Genomic DNA, 13,119 nt, shown 5'->3' on the forward strand with positions numbered 1-13,119 from the left:
CTTTTGCCATAATGGACATTATTGAAACAAGTAGCAAATTGTGAATGTAGTATTAAAATTATATGGTAGTAATGTATCAATTTTCAAAAATTTATGGTTGTATTTCAGTTATAAAGAAAAATTTCCTTCTTTGTAGAAAAAAATACGTTAAAGTGCTTAAGAGTAATGGGCCATGATGTTAGAAAATTACTCTCAAATAATTTTTAAAAATAGCAGTTGTACTGTGGTTGCGATATTTTGTGACTTATAATTGTTTCAAAGTAAGAAGATTATTTTAAAAGTTCAATTCAGTATCTTCCATGAAATTTTGTCATAATCGTAAAATAATTTTCAGCTTAATTTATTTTAAGTCTTTTATATTTAGTAAGTTTTTATAACACAGTCTTGTGGTATAGAATGCAGAGATGTTTCCTCTTACCCTTTTTAAAAATAAAGTGGAATAATAATGAAAAAGAGCAATTATATTTTGTGGGCTTTACAATGAAAACAAAACCTCTCAGAGGTTTGGTGCCATGGTTGGAGTGGTGGTTTTCTGTTTTCTTTTGTTTTATATTAAAGGCTTTTCGGTATACTTTTTGTAAGAGAGAGCCAAATAGCTACAATAGGTATTAAAATATCAAAGAATATTATCAAAACAGAAAATTATGATACTTCCTTAGGGATAAGAAGCTAATAAAGCTGATATGTGCACAGGTAACATTTTATATTTACTTAAATATAATGGTGGAAAACAGAGTAAGGGACTAACTAGTCATGCATGAATGACTGACGGACGTCAACAACATTATAGGAATTGACTGTGGGAACGGGATGGAATGGGTGGAGGAGAGCAAAGGGGGAAAAATAGGGACAATTGTAATAGAATAGCAGTAAAAAGTGATAAAAAATAAATGAAAAATAAAAGAGTTCAAAAAATAACGTATGTTATTTTGGAAACTATAACATTGCCATATCAAGCTTGGCAATGTGTAATTTAAATATTAACAATTTAGATTAGAATATTAAACTCATGTAGTAGAATAAATTTAAATATTTTATTTGTGTTTGATCTCTAGTTGGTAAATCAAGTAATAATATTTGTTATATCTGGCACTTAAAATATCTGGAAGATCATCATTATTATTCCTATTACTAGTAAATGATCACAGAGGTTGACCATCTTTCCTAAAGGCAAGGAACGTTTAAAAGATACTATCTTTTGAATATTTATTTTTTTGGAGGAATACTCTTTATTTTTTAGGAAATTGAGTTGTGGTATGAAGGCTCTGGAGTATAACCAGTGAGGTGAAGCATATGGGAGACCAGGTTATCTGAGATTCGCTGGCCTTTCAACAAAAAGACTTTGCCTCATGCTTAAATGTGTATCAGCCCACAGGGAGTATCTGCAGGTCAGGCATTGTGCTGTGCTAATAGAAGCCAAGAAATAACAATAAGTCTTCGTGAACTTCATAGAGTCTTTCTTAATTTGTTAGAAAGTTAATTTTTCACAAATATAATAATTTGAAGAAATTGATAGTGTCCACTTAAGAAAACACCCAGAGTTCCTCGTTACTAAGGATAAGGTAGGTAAGTAACACATTGCAGTGGGTCCAAAATACAGTCTGCTCTATACCTATGAAAATGTAGACAAATTACTTATTCTTTTTGTGCCTCATTTTCTTTATATGCAAAGTAATGGAAAGAACTCCCAAATCATAGGATTATATGAACATTAAATAAGACATCACATGCAAATTTCTTAAAGTAGTACCTCGGACACAGGAAACACTCACTAATTCTTAGCTATTATTATACTTATGGAGGATCAAGATAAAAAGACCAAGCTATCAAGTAAAAATAAAAGCTACACTAATAAATCAGCAATTTCTTCGAACATATTTTGATCAATCATTCTTGGAATAAACATATTTATTTTATGTAGCTGACACCATATTAAAGCATACAAGTTCTCTTTTTTTCATCTATAAAAATGGAAATGATAGCAGTATTCCTCACAATATTGTTATAAGAATTTTATTATAAAACAGCAATCTGCTTGGCACTACTAATAAACACTCAAAAAAAAAACCCCACTAGCTTGACAACTATTGCTAATTATTATTATCATTGTCACTATGCTCTAATAAGATCAGATTTTGAAAGACACATTTAAAGGCATAATTATAATTCTATAGTAAGATAAGAACAGAAGAGCTAACATTTCAAGTCTTTTTTAAGAGTGAATATGGTTTTCCCATATGGAAAGGAAGGGAAGAATATTCATGGATTCCCCATGTGTTTTACCTAAACTTGACTTGTTTTCAAAGAGTCACTGGACCCACAATTACTCCACTGAGAAAGTGCTTCTGAATTAACCATGTCCACAGAAACTAATCAATCAACAAGTAATTAAGCACCAAATCTGTGAAATATCCAGATAAGGACTAAGACAGCCTCCCAGCTGGTTTTTCTATATCCACAATCTTTCTTCTTTAGCATACTTTCTATGAGGTTGACACACTAATATTCCTAAATGCTGTTTTCATCATCTATCACTGCCTGAGCACATAAAGTTGTTCTCAAATGCCTGCTGTATCAAGGCCAAATGACTGTCTAGCTTTAAGGATCCTATAGTCTTACAATTCAGAGTATCACACCAGGACCAATATCACCTGGGAACTTGTTAGAAATAGATCATCTCACAACTCCATCCAGACCTCCTAGAGTCTGCAGTTTTAACAAGATCCCCATATATGCAAATTGAAGTTTGAGAAACCCTGCTCTGCAACATCCATTAATCTAAACCAAACAAAATCACTAACCCCTAACACAACCTATAGTCCCATCAAGAAGAATTAAATCCTTTCATTAATAATTTTACATCTAAAGCAATCCCTTTGCTCATGTTCCTAACTCCACTAGACATACCATTTTTCTTTCTTGCTTGCTAAGTCTCATCCATTTTTGAAGGTTCAATGAAAGTCCCATATCTTCCACCAAACCAAGACCATTTCAAGCCACATTAACCTTGCTGAATGCTTCTTGCATTTAGACCAACATCATTTTATTTTCATTTCTTATTCATTTATTATTTATTGAATAATCATTTTCTGAATGCTTACAATTGTTTACCCAGCCCTGTTGCACTAGCCAGAATGCAAACAAAAATGCAGATTTTTCCATGCCCTCATTTAGTTCACAAACAGAACACTAATGGCCCAGAAAAGATACCTGAGGTTCCACAGGCAAGAAGTGCAAATGGGTAGATGTAGGGGTGCAGGACCATATTGGATAGAGATACATGATTTGTGCTTTTTTTTTGTTGTTTTCAAACTACTTAAATAAAGGAAGTGATGTAAAAATATAACTTTGTGGCATGAAGTGGATTAAACGTTTCAACTGATAGAGACAAGAGGAACACAAGAGATATTGTGCTTTGATTGTTTCATGTCAGTTTCACTATCATAGAGCCCATTGCAAGTGTTCTTATAGACCAACAATGACATTCTTTGTTCATTCAATAAATACCAGAATTTTAAAATGGCTCTTATTTTTCCTTTTCTGACTTCTTAAGTTTAGACATGGTAGGCACTAAATAAATACTTGTTGATTGAAGACAGTCTTTGATCTCAAGTCAGGGACTAGGTTAACACACATGGAACAACCATCCCACACATGCAGCCCTTTCCTGATACTGCTGCTATTCATGACATAATCAAACGTTCATGAATTTGCAGTGACACTTTAGTTTACTAGTAGTGTCTTTTGGATCAAAAAGTTCCTCCAGGGTGCCATGGAATTTTCTTTTTCTCTGTAGCTAATGTTTGTGTTCACCAGATACTGTGTTGGAGCACAGCCAACCAAATGGAATTGGCTAGTAAAAGCATTTGTGGGTGAGCATATTGGAAACAAGTTTCAAGACCATTTGCCAGCAAAATCTCAGCAGGTGGAATTTTAAACAATCTAAGTTAATGTAAAGATCTGACCTGGAGAAGAAGGAGAGATCAAATAGTTAACCAAGTATGTAATATCCTATATTATTTGAGAGTAAAAGTAAAAGTTAGCTTTTCTTGTTTTGCAAAACCAGTCATAAATTCTTTAGATAGAAACAGATGCTTCTGGTAGACAGCCATTCTTCAAAAGATCTCATGCTCCAAACAGCACTGGAGTACATTACCTTTCAATATTATGCAAGACCTTTTGTGAGTCCCTTGGTTTCTTCAGTATGATTTGAGGGTGAAATTGCATGAGAAAACTTCAGAAAAACAAAGTAGAAAATATTATTTCCAACTCACATAAATCAGAACTCTGTAAAATCTTGTGTCACACAAAAAGTGCACATTACCCCTGGCTGCTGTGGCTCAGTGGATTGAATGTCGGCCTGTGAACCAAGTGTCGCTGGTTCGATTCTCAGTTAGGGCACATGACTAGGTTGCACATCAGGTCCCCAGTTGGGGGCGCAAGTGAGAGGCAACCACAGTGATGTTTCTCTCCCTCTCTTTCTCCTTTCCCCTCTCTAAAAATAAAACAAACAGACAAATAAATAATTTTAAAATATGCACATTACTTTGACTCAAGAATCAGCAACTTCCTCGTATATACATAATCTTCAAATTGGTTACGACTTTATCTTGCTTAGACTCTTGCTGAAGGTGAGCATTCCCACATGAGGTGCAATTTTCTCTTCAACTTTTAATTTCTATGGGTACAGAGGAAAAACTCTGGACACTTAATTGAGCAATTAATATTTCTTAAGTGAACATTGAGTTTGAGGATAGTGCCAAAATCTTCCTTTCATCCAGAGAACCAGTCTAACATAGACAGCGCTGCCTGTGTTGTCTGGCAGCACCCCACTTTTAGGTGGAAGAGGCAAGTCGAGACAGAAAGGGGAACTCATTCTTCTCCTCTAGTTACTCCCTGGCATCTACTGCGGTCCTTGAAAGAATGCCAGTTAGGACCAATTTACATGTTCCCTTGAAGGTTTTGGATAACTCTCCACTAAGGACTGTTTGGCTTTCTCATTTAGACACTTCTCCAGAATAGTATTTGCAAACCTGCTGCTGAATATGCTGTTTGCAGATCATGGCTACGTTTCCATACAGAAAACACCGGTACTTAAAAAATTCATTGAGAAGTGACTCATCTTAACTCCCAGATCTAGATTCGTGGAGTTGTTCTGCTGTATTTTCTATAATCTTGTCCCAGAATTCAAGCAACATAAAATAAGGAGTTCATGGAATATGCCTAGACAAGGAACTTGCTGCTTCATGCACTGTGCCATTGTTTAAGCACTGCAAATGGTTTTGAACTTTTCTTCATATAGATCTGGAATCCACTTCTCTGAACTTCTGCCATTTGTCTTAGCTTCTCAAACATTACATAAGAATACTCCTAAAACTATATGGCTTTCAAATTTCATCATGAGTGAGAAATTAACTTTTCAATAACCACATTTTGTATGTAGTCTGCTATTCCTTGGCTCAGTTAAACTTAAAAAAATACATAACACCTGCGTTCTAAATAATCTTTTTTATGTTTGGTTCAATTTATGTTTGTTTCAATTTTGACTGACTGTTCTATTTAGTCATCTGTAATATATAAGATGCAATCTAGAAATTCCTTATTAAAACATCATACTGATAGACCCAACTACAGAAGCATGTCTTAAGCTGTCTACATTAATGAAAATTTTACCAGACACTACCAAATGGTGATTGAAAAAATGTGCTAAATATTACTGTTAGCCACTGGTGTAAAATTTTTCAGCAGATAACTGCACACTTGAGGATAAAATGTCTGCTATCTAAATACATATTTTCGCAGCCACTAAAATTGTGAAGAAGACCTCAAACACTGCTTCTTATAGTTTAAATTTTTTTGTTACATAAGATCAATTAAAATACTTACTATTTGCAAAATTCCAAACATTTTTGAAAATTTAATTTCTAATACTTGAAATAAGACTCAAAGACAGTTTAAGTATTTCTTATATGCCTACAAAAACTTCCCTAGTCTTTTGAAAAATGTTAATGTGATAACAATGGAGATGACTAATATTCACCCAAGTGACATCAACAACTTAATGTATCATGCCTTTACTTCTTATTAAAATTGTATTACTGAGGCTCAACCAAATTATCTTCATGCCTGGCCCTCCATTTCAATTTAATATGCTATAGTTATCCCCCTACATCAGGTTTTCCTCCATTTTCACTTCTCATCCTTCTTTTTTTTACTACTTTCAAGAAATAGAAAAAGCTATTTGATGAATATTCAGATAAAAGGTAAATAATTCATCAGGCTTGTTGAGGGTTGGTTTTGAATGCTGAAGGTTGCTTCCTTTACTCTTTGGCTTGCTTTTGAGGTCAGATGACCCATAATAGTGACTTGCTGGAGTATGTTTGAATTGGTTAAAAAAAAAGAGAGAGAGAAACTTATAATAGAGGAAAAGTGGCAGAAATAGCAAGAGAAAAAAAATGAAGTAGGAAAGTCCAAATGCATATTCTTATCAAGTCTAATACTTGTCTAATAGTTACAAGCCTCTGAAAATATTTGTATGTGTGGGTGGAAGCAAGTTGCCCTCTAAGTTGTAAGAAGTGTTATCATATTCATCAGGACTTGGTTGTAAATTTGACTACACAGTTTTGGCTCATAGAGAAATGAGGAGGAAATATCTGATTAAAGTGTGCACTTCTGCTGAGGCAACTGAATGTTGCCATAGCAATTGAGATGAAATGTGCAAAAAGTGAGATAATTAAATCTAACCCCTTTAATAGTTTTAACAGTGCACTGCCATTAGGAAAAGTTATCTATGATATTAAGGTAAAACACACTCCTCATGGAAATCTTCTTACTAGTATTTTTTTGTATCTTTTCTAAATATATTGCTTTAGGTGTCTAATTTGACTGTTCTCTTTTAATAATCAAATACAGTTTTGACCTTGGTCTGCAGCTGCCTAGAATTTCTGCTGGTTTATTGTATCAGGGGAATAGACATCTATAAAAAATATCCATTTTCCCCCCTCTGGTTCTTAAAAAAAGTGTATTAAAGCCAAAGCAATCATATTTAAGCTTGGAATTTGATAACATCTAGAACGTGCTGCCCTCTTCAGGAGCTGGTGCTTAAAAATACTTTTGATATTTTTCTAGCCATTTAGAAATTGTAAATATGAGTTGTAATATCAAAAGTTGTATTAATAATTATTTAGGAATAAAAAACACATACAATAAAGTATTTCTACGTTTAAAATTTCCTATTAAAAGTCTTTCATTAAAAAAATCAATAAATACAAAAGTTTGAAATAAATTAATATTTATGTTTAGCTATGAAAAATAGTTTCTTTAAAAAAGCCTATGCTCATGGGGATAACTCCTAAAATATTATAGAACCTCAGATTTCCATATTTACTATTCAAGCATTTCTATAAGAGTATAATAGATATAGCAAAGATAGACTTCAAATTTTAATTTTATTCTCCATCAGAAAATCAGTAAATTTGTTAACATCAGTATTTGTAGTTTGAAATTTTAGTTGGTTCTTATTTACAGAAATATCTTTCTAGGAAGTAATGATTTCAAATTACATTATCTCATAATTTTTTTCAAAATACTTCAACTGAAAATATTGAAGGATCTAAAGTGTCATCATCAAAAAATTCAAGTAAATCCTTTTTCTGTGTATGATATGTATAAAAATTTCTTTAGCTATCATCTAATTTTGGCAGAGAGAGATGAACTCAGTATGTTTTTCTCTAAAATAAGTTTGTCATACTTAAAAAATTAATATAATTATCAAGATATAAGAAAAGCATATTTTCTTACATCCCGACATGCTCGTTTATATAGAACTATTGAGCTTATTTACACTAATTATTAGATGTGAAAAATAAATATTAATTTAATTTTTTTAAATAAAAATTTTAATAAATGCCATTTCAAAATACAATTTTGCTCTAATTCTTATGTGATGCAATTAAAATCTTGTTCATAATCAACAGAAAATAATAAGAAAATAGGTAGTTCTTTATCATCATTTATTTAGTGTGGAAAAATAGAAGCTTAGATTCCTAATTTTGTTTCTCAGCTTTTACATCAGATCTTTAGTTCAAGATTCCAAACAGGAAATTTACTTACAAATAAATGGATGTAATGAGTAGACCACCCCTCAATTTTCCCTTAGAGTTTTACATACTATACAGCTGTCCCATGTGTATCAATGTAAAACTCAACAGAGCTAAAGGGAAGGAAAAAAAAGCTATTTTCAATATTTTCTTCATCCTATAACATTTGTTTTGTGAAGAATAGATGTTTTAATTCTTGACTTTGAGAGTATTTATCACAACAGTTGCTTAATTCTCAAGTAACTCTGTCCAAAGGCATGTAATACACATTCAAAAATTCTTAGAACACTAATCTGTGTTTTCTGCAATAGATTTACTTCATTTTTGTTGTGCTGCTGATGCATTACATTTGGCAGTTATAATCCTTGTGGATGGAATTATAATAAATAATATTTTCCTTGCTTTCCAGCATATTTATGGCACTATGATAAATTTCATCTTTCCCAGAATGGTAAGTAAAGGACTCTTTCTATATTTGATAGGACTGAACACAAATGACAAAAAAAGTGAATTGTTATACTAAAAGTGGATATCACTGTTAAATGTGATGAATGATCTGATAATTACAAGGTAGCTTATATTCTTTTAAAATAAATAGATGTTACATTTAAATTCTATAATCATTTTAAAATTCTCACCAAGTATGCTAGAGGCTTTTCATAGGGGATATACGGTTTTGCTTTCTCTGGTGGATTGCAGTTGAACATAGTGTATTCAGCATTTTGTTGTCTGGGAAAATTTATCTTAAAATATACACAGATATAGAAATAAATGTGGTTTACATTCTATGAGCAGAAAGAAAAACCATATCTGTGACACATATTGAGAGTGAGTGAATAAGAATCCTTTGAAATTTTTACTGTTAAAATAAAGACTGATTGTTTCCTGGCTGGCGTGGCTCAGTGGAGTAAGTGCCGGCCTGCGAACCAAAGGGTCACAGGTTTGATTCCCAGTCAGGGCACATGCCTGGGTTGTGGGTCAGGTCCTCCTAGTTAGGGAAGTGCGAGAGGCAACTACACATTGATGTTTCTCTCCCTCTCTTTCTCTCTCCTTTCCCCTCTCCCTAAAAATAAATAAATAAGAAATATATTTTTAAAAAACCAATTGTAATTTATATTTGACCAACGCTTTGCAGAATCAGTGGATTTAAAGTATTTTTTTTCTAAAAACATATATCATAACTTCTAGGCAAGTTAGTTACTGTAAGATTTTGTCTAAACACATAGTTTTGTTGTCTTTATGCTTTATGACTTAAAAGTGTAATATTTAATTTTAGTCTTTAACCATCATGATTTACAATTCAAATAGCAATAAAGATTAATCTTATTGAGTGAGAAAAGTAAATGTAAAATGATATTGCTCAGTAAGTGCTCTATGAAGTCCTTCTACAGTGGTTCTTAGAGACATTCTATATAAAAAAGGAATTTCTCACTGCAGAAAAAAATCACTTTGAAATAAACCGATTATAAAAAGTGCTATGTTAAGTGAAAAAGCAGGGCACCAAATACTACATTTATGTTATGTGTATGTGCTCTTGTGTATTGAGGTGAGAGAGTATTGGGATCATATTGCAGGGTTAGAAAAAAAGATTCACAAAAACACACAAAACAATAGGAATATTGGTAGTTTAATAGTATTAATTCCTTCTTCACTCAAAATTCCCTGTACTAAGTATACATTAGTCTTATAATAAAAACAAAAGCATCTTTTGAGTAATAGGCTATTCAGAACAGTATATTTATTATTAATGAAATATGTATATACAAAATTGAGGAAATACCTCTTTATACTAATTTCATAATCAAAATTCTTATACACTTTAAAAAAATTCACCTAATCCCAGAATAAGCTAAAAATATAAAATAAAACTAATTGAATAAAAAATAATGAAAGATTTAAAGTGAGGGTAAAGCTATTACTTCAATTAATTTTACTCCAGTGCAAAAGCACTGCTAGAATTCAGGCATACATGTGAAAAAATAAACATTTAAAAACTAAAATAAAAAGATTTGCAACTTTGATATTTTATGAACTTTTTCCAGAAGAACAAAAAGTTTTAGCTAGTAATAGCCAAAACATGAAAGTAAAACTTAAAAAAGAAACCCACACTTTAAATTAGTAGATTAAACTACTTAATAATAACAGAAAACTTTGATCTAAATTCTCCTGTATAATTTACCCATCTATAACCAATTGTCACCTCTGTAACTTTAATATACAGAATTATTTTAAGATTCAAGTTTAAAAGAAATTAAAACACAATAGACAACTAGCTAAGTATAAAGAATTGTTAGCACAATAATTGCTTTTAACCTAAAATAATATCAACAAATCATTAAGTAATGTTAGTAAGCCAAAAATTTAATAATAAATAGTACAACTAATAGAATATTTTTGAGATTAAAGATTTCTTCTCAAGGGTAATGTATTATAGAGTGAAAATTTACCACAGAAGGATAAACTGTATTTATATCTTGTGTGTCCAGGAACTTTATCTGGAAACAAGTTGATAACTTTAGAAGAAACTGGGAGCAGGGGTGTGGGGGAGAGGAAGTGCTCTAACAAGCATCTTTCTATATTTGATAGTACTGAACACAAATGAGAAAAAGTGTATTCTTACACTAAATGTGGAGTATCTAATACTATTCATATTAATGCTTCCCAAATCCTCACTTCCGGAACTAGTTAGTTGTCTGATTGTCTAGTTCATAAACTAAAAAGAATGCTACAAAAACTCAGAGGGACAAGCGGGGAATGTGTGGAAAAGTTAGAGGCTGTTTGCGCCTATTCCCCAGGAGTAAAAAACGGAGGGACCAAAGCCTAGTTGTGTGATTTTGAGTGACATATTTCATACACTTTGTTTAAAATTCCTGGTATGTTAAATCAGAGTTATACTGCAAGGTTTTTCATAAAATCTAATTTCTTTTTCTAACCCTGGAATTTTGCAATAAAATGGTATATCCTTAAATTTACATAGAGAATGAGATAATTATTTATTACTGTGAGATTTGGAGTTGCTAGGATGAAAAAGCTTTTAATGAATAAAGGGGGAAATTTCATTCATTTACAAATTTCACTTATATTAAAAGTCTCATCCGAATTATATTGTGTAAAAGAGGGATTATGCATTGTGTGTTTTGACAATATTCTTTCCATATTTTTATTTTAAAAATGTAACCTAAAATTTAACCTGGATTTTCTCACTTTGACTTGAATGAGGTAACACTGTATATATTGTATGTGAGAGAAAATCTGGCATCAGCCATTTTTAAAGAGTGGGAAGCCAAATTTCTATGCATATTTGAATATGGTCATGTAGAGTTTTAATCATTTTATGGTGCCAAGATGCTAATATGATACATTAGACAATCAAAATTCATAATTTTATTTTTTAATATCTACTCTATAGAATTTTTAGTACAAGTAACATATCATGACATTTTAAAGCAAATAAACAAAATGAACCTCCTTACTATAACTAAGAGCAAGATCAGTATAACAAATTATTGGATAAATAAAATATCTACTTGTTCAAACATTCTATTTTTATTTGTAAATGTGCAAATTTTAGCACATAGTCTAAGTTCTGAACTACTAAGTAAATTGAATTGAAATGTAGATCTATGTTTTGTTGACATGTATCTATTAAAGCTGAACTTCAAAACAGAATAAGTTTTCAGCAGTACTAAATTTAAAAAATAGATTAGTAATACATTCCAACTATTTAAATAAAGTTAATTTTTCAGTGTAATTAATCTGCATTTCAACAAAATAAATCTTTCCTCTCATTCCCAGTTCTGGCTGAATCTAATAAGCAAAGACTGAATGCCTATTTCTGTGAACAGTCACAGTATCTAGTCAATCAACAATATACTATACTTTATTTCTGAGAATATTAATAAAATGTGTTTACTTATTTTATTAATGACAAAAATTCCATATTGGAGTTAACTGTAGTCAATAGTCTTTCTGCCATTTACCTTTGAAAATTCCACAACATTTTCCAATTTGTCCAATGCCAATTTTTAGGTCAGATGATAATATTGAATATTAGTTAATTGCCCAACAGATTGATACTTTTAAGATTTTGAGAAAAGCAAAGATAAAAACTGCTCTTCTTTTCCTTCAATTAAAATTGCATGCAATTACTCTTGAAGATTATAGATCTCTTTTGGGACTTCTGGTTTCAACAAACTTTTTGGTTCATTTCACAAGAATAATATTCACTTTAATTAGCAAAAAAACAATGGATGAACTTTTTACAAGAGGGAGTTCACTCCATGCACTGATTACTTCCACTAGATTATCCTGTTAAAATGAAATAAAGCCTTACTTTGAAAGCAGTTAGTTGAATATGTTATCTGTTAGTAGCCACTGCCTTTAAGACAGGATATCTTTCCTGATGACTGGTTAATTGATTTTGTTTTAACCCCCAAACTTTCCTAAGCAATATCCTAAGGTGGCTTCTGAGATGATTTGTTACCATTTTATAACAGTTCAAATATACAAATCAAAATGATGAAATAAATGTCTGGTGCGCCACTGAATTGTTTTACATGGTTTATAAAGGTAAAGTACTTGTTTCCCATTTTTTAAGGAAATTAAAAAATATATAGTTAGTAGGTAAAAAATGAAATCACTAATACCTAATAAGAGATAACAAATGTCTGACTCCCCTGTGACCTTTTAAGCTCTCTGTATACCCTTCTAAAATTCCTTAACTTTCTTTAATCAAAGCTAAACATGATTCCAAATCTCCTCTTTTTCTTTTCTTTGTAATTTTATCTCATGTATTTGAATTCCCTAAACATACTATCATTTGGTTTACATGTTTGCAATTATACATAAATAAAAATATATGTATTTGTAACTTTTCCATTCAACATTAAGTTCCTAAATTTCAACCATTTGCAGCACATAAATATAATTCATTAGTTTATACTGTTTTATAGTATTTCGTTCTATGACATAATTTATTTGGCTTCTTCAACACTGATGGATATTTGGGTTGCTTCCATTT

At 31.3% G+C, this 13,119-nt stretch overlaps 1 protein-coding gene across 7 annotated transcripts in view; it reads left to right on the top strand.

The window, feature by feature from the left end:
- The window catches only part of ADGRL2 (adhesion G protein-coupled receptor L2), a 265,175-nt gene that overhangs the window by 40,186 nt on the left and 211,870 nt on the right, over nt 1-13,119 (top strand). For all 7 annotated transcript variants that reach the window (XM_090269667.1, XM_090269668.1, XM_090269669.1 and 4 more), the window contains exon 2: nt 8,509-8,550. The gene's annotated coding sequence lies outside the window, so the exon portion shown is untranslated. The remainder of the gene's footprint in view (nt 1-8,508; nt 8,551-13,119) is intronic.

Source organism: Furipterus horrens, unplaced genomic scaffold (genome assembly GCF_987537825.1).
Source record: "Furipterus horrens unplaced genomic scaffold, mFurHor1.1.pri manual_scaffold_3, whole genome shotgun sequence".
NCBI classification, from domain to species: Eukaryota; Metazoa; Chordata; class Mammalia; order Chiroptera; family Furipteridae; genus Furipterus; species Furipterus horrens.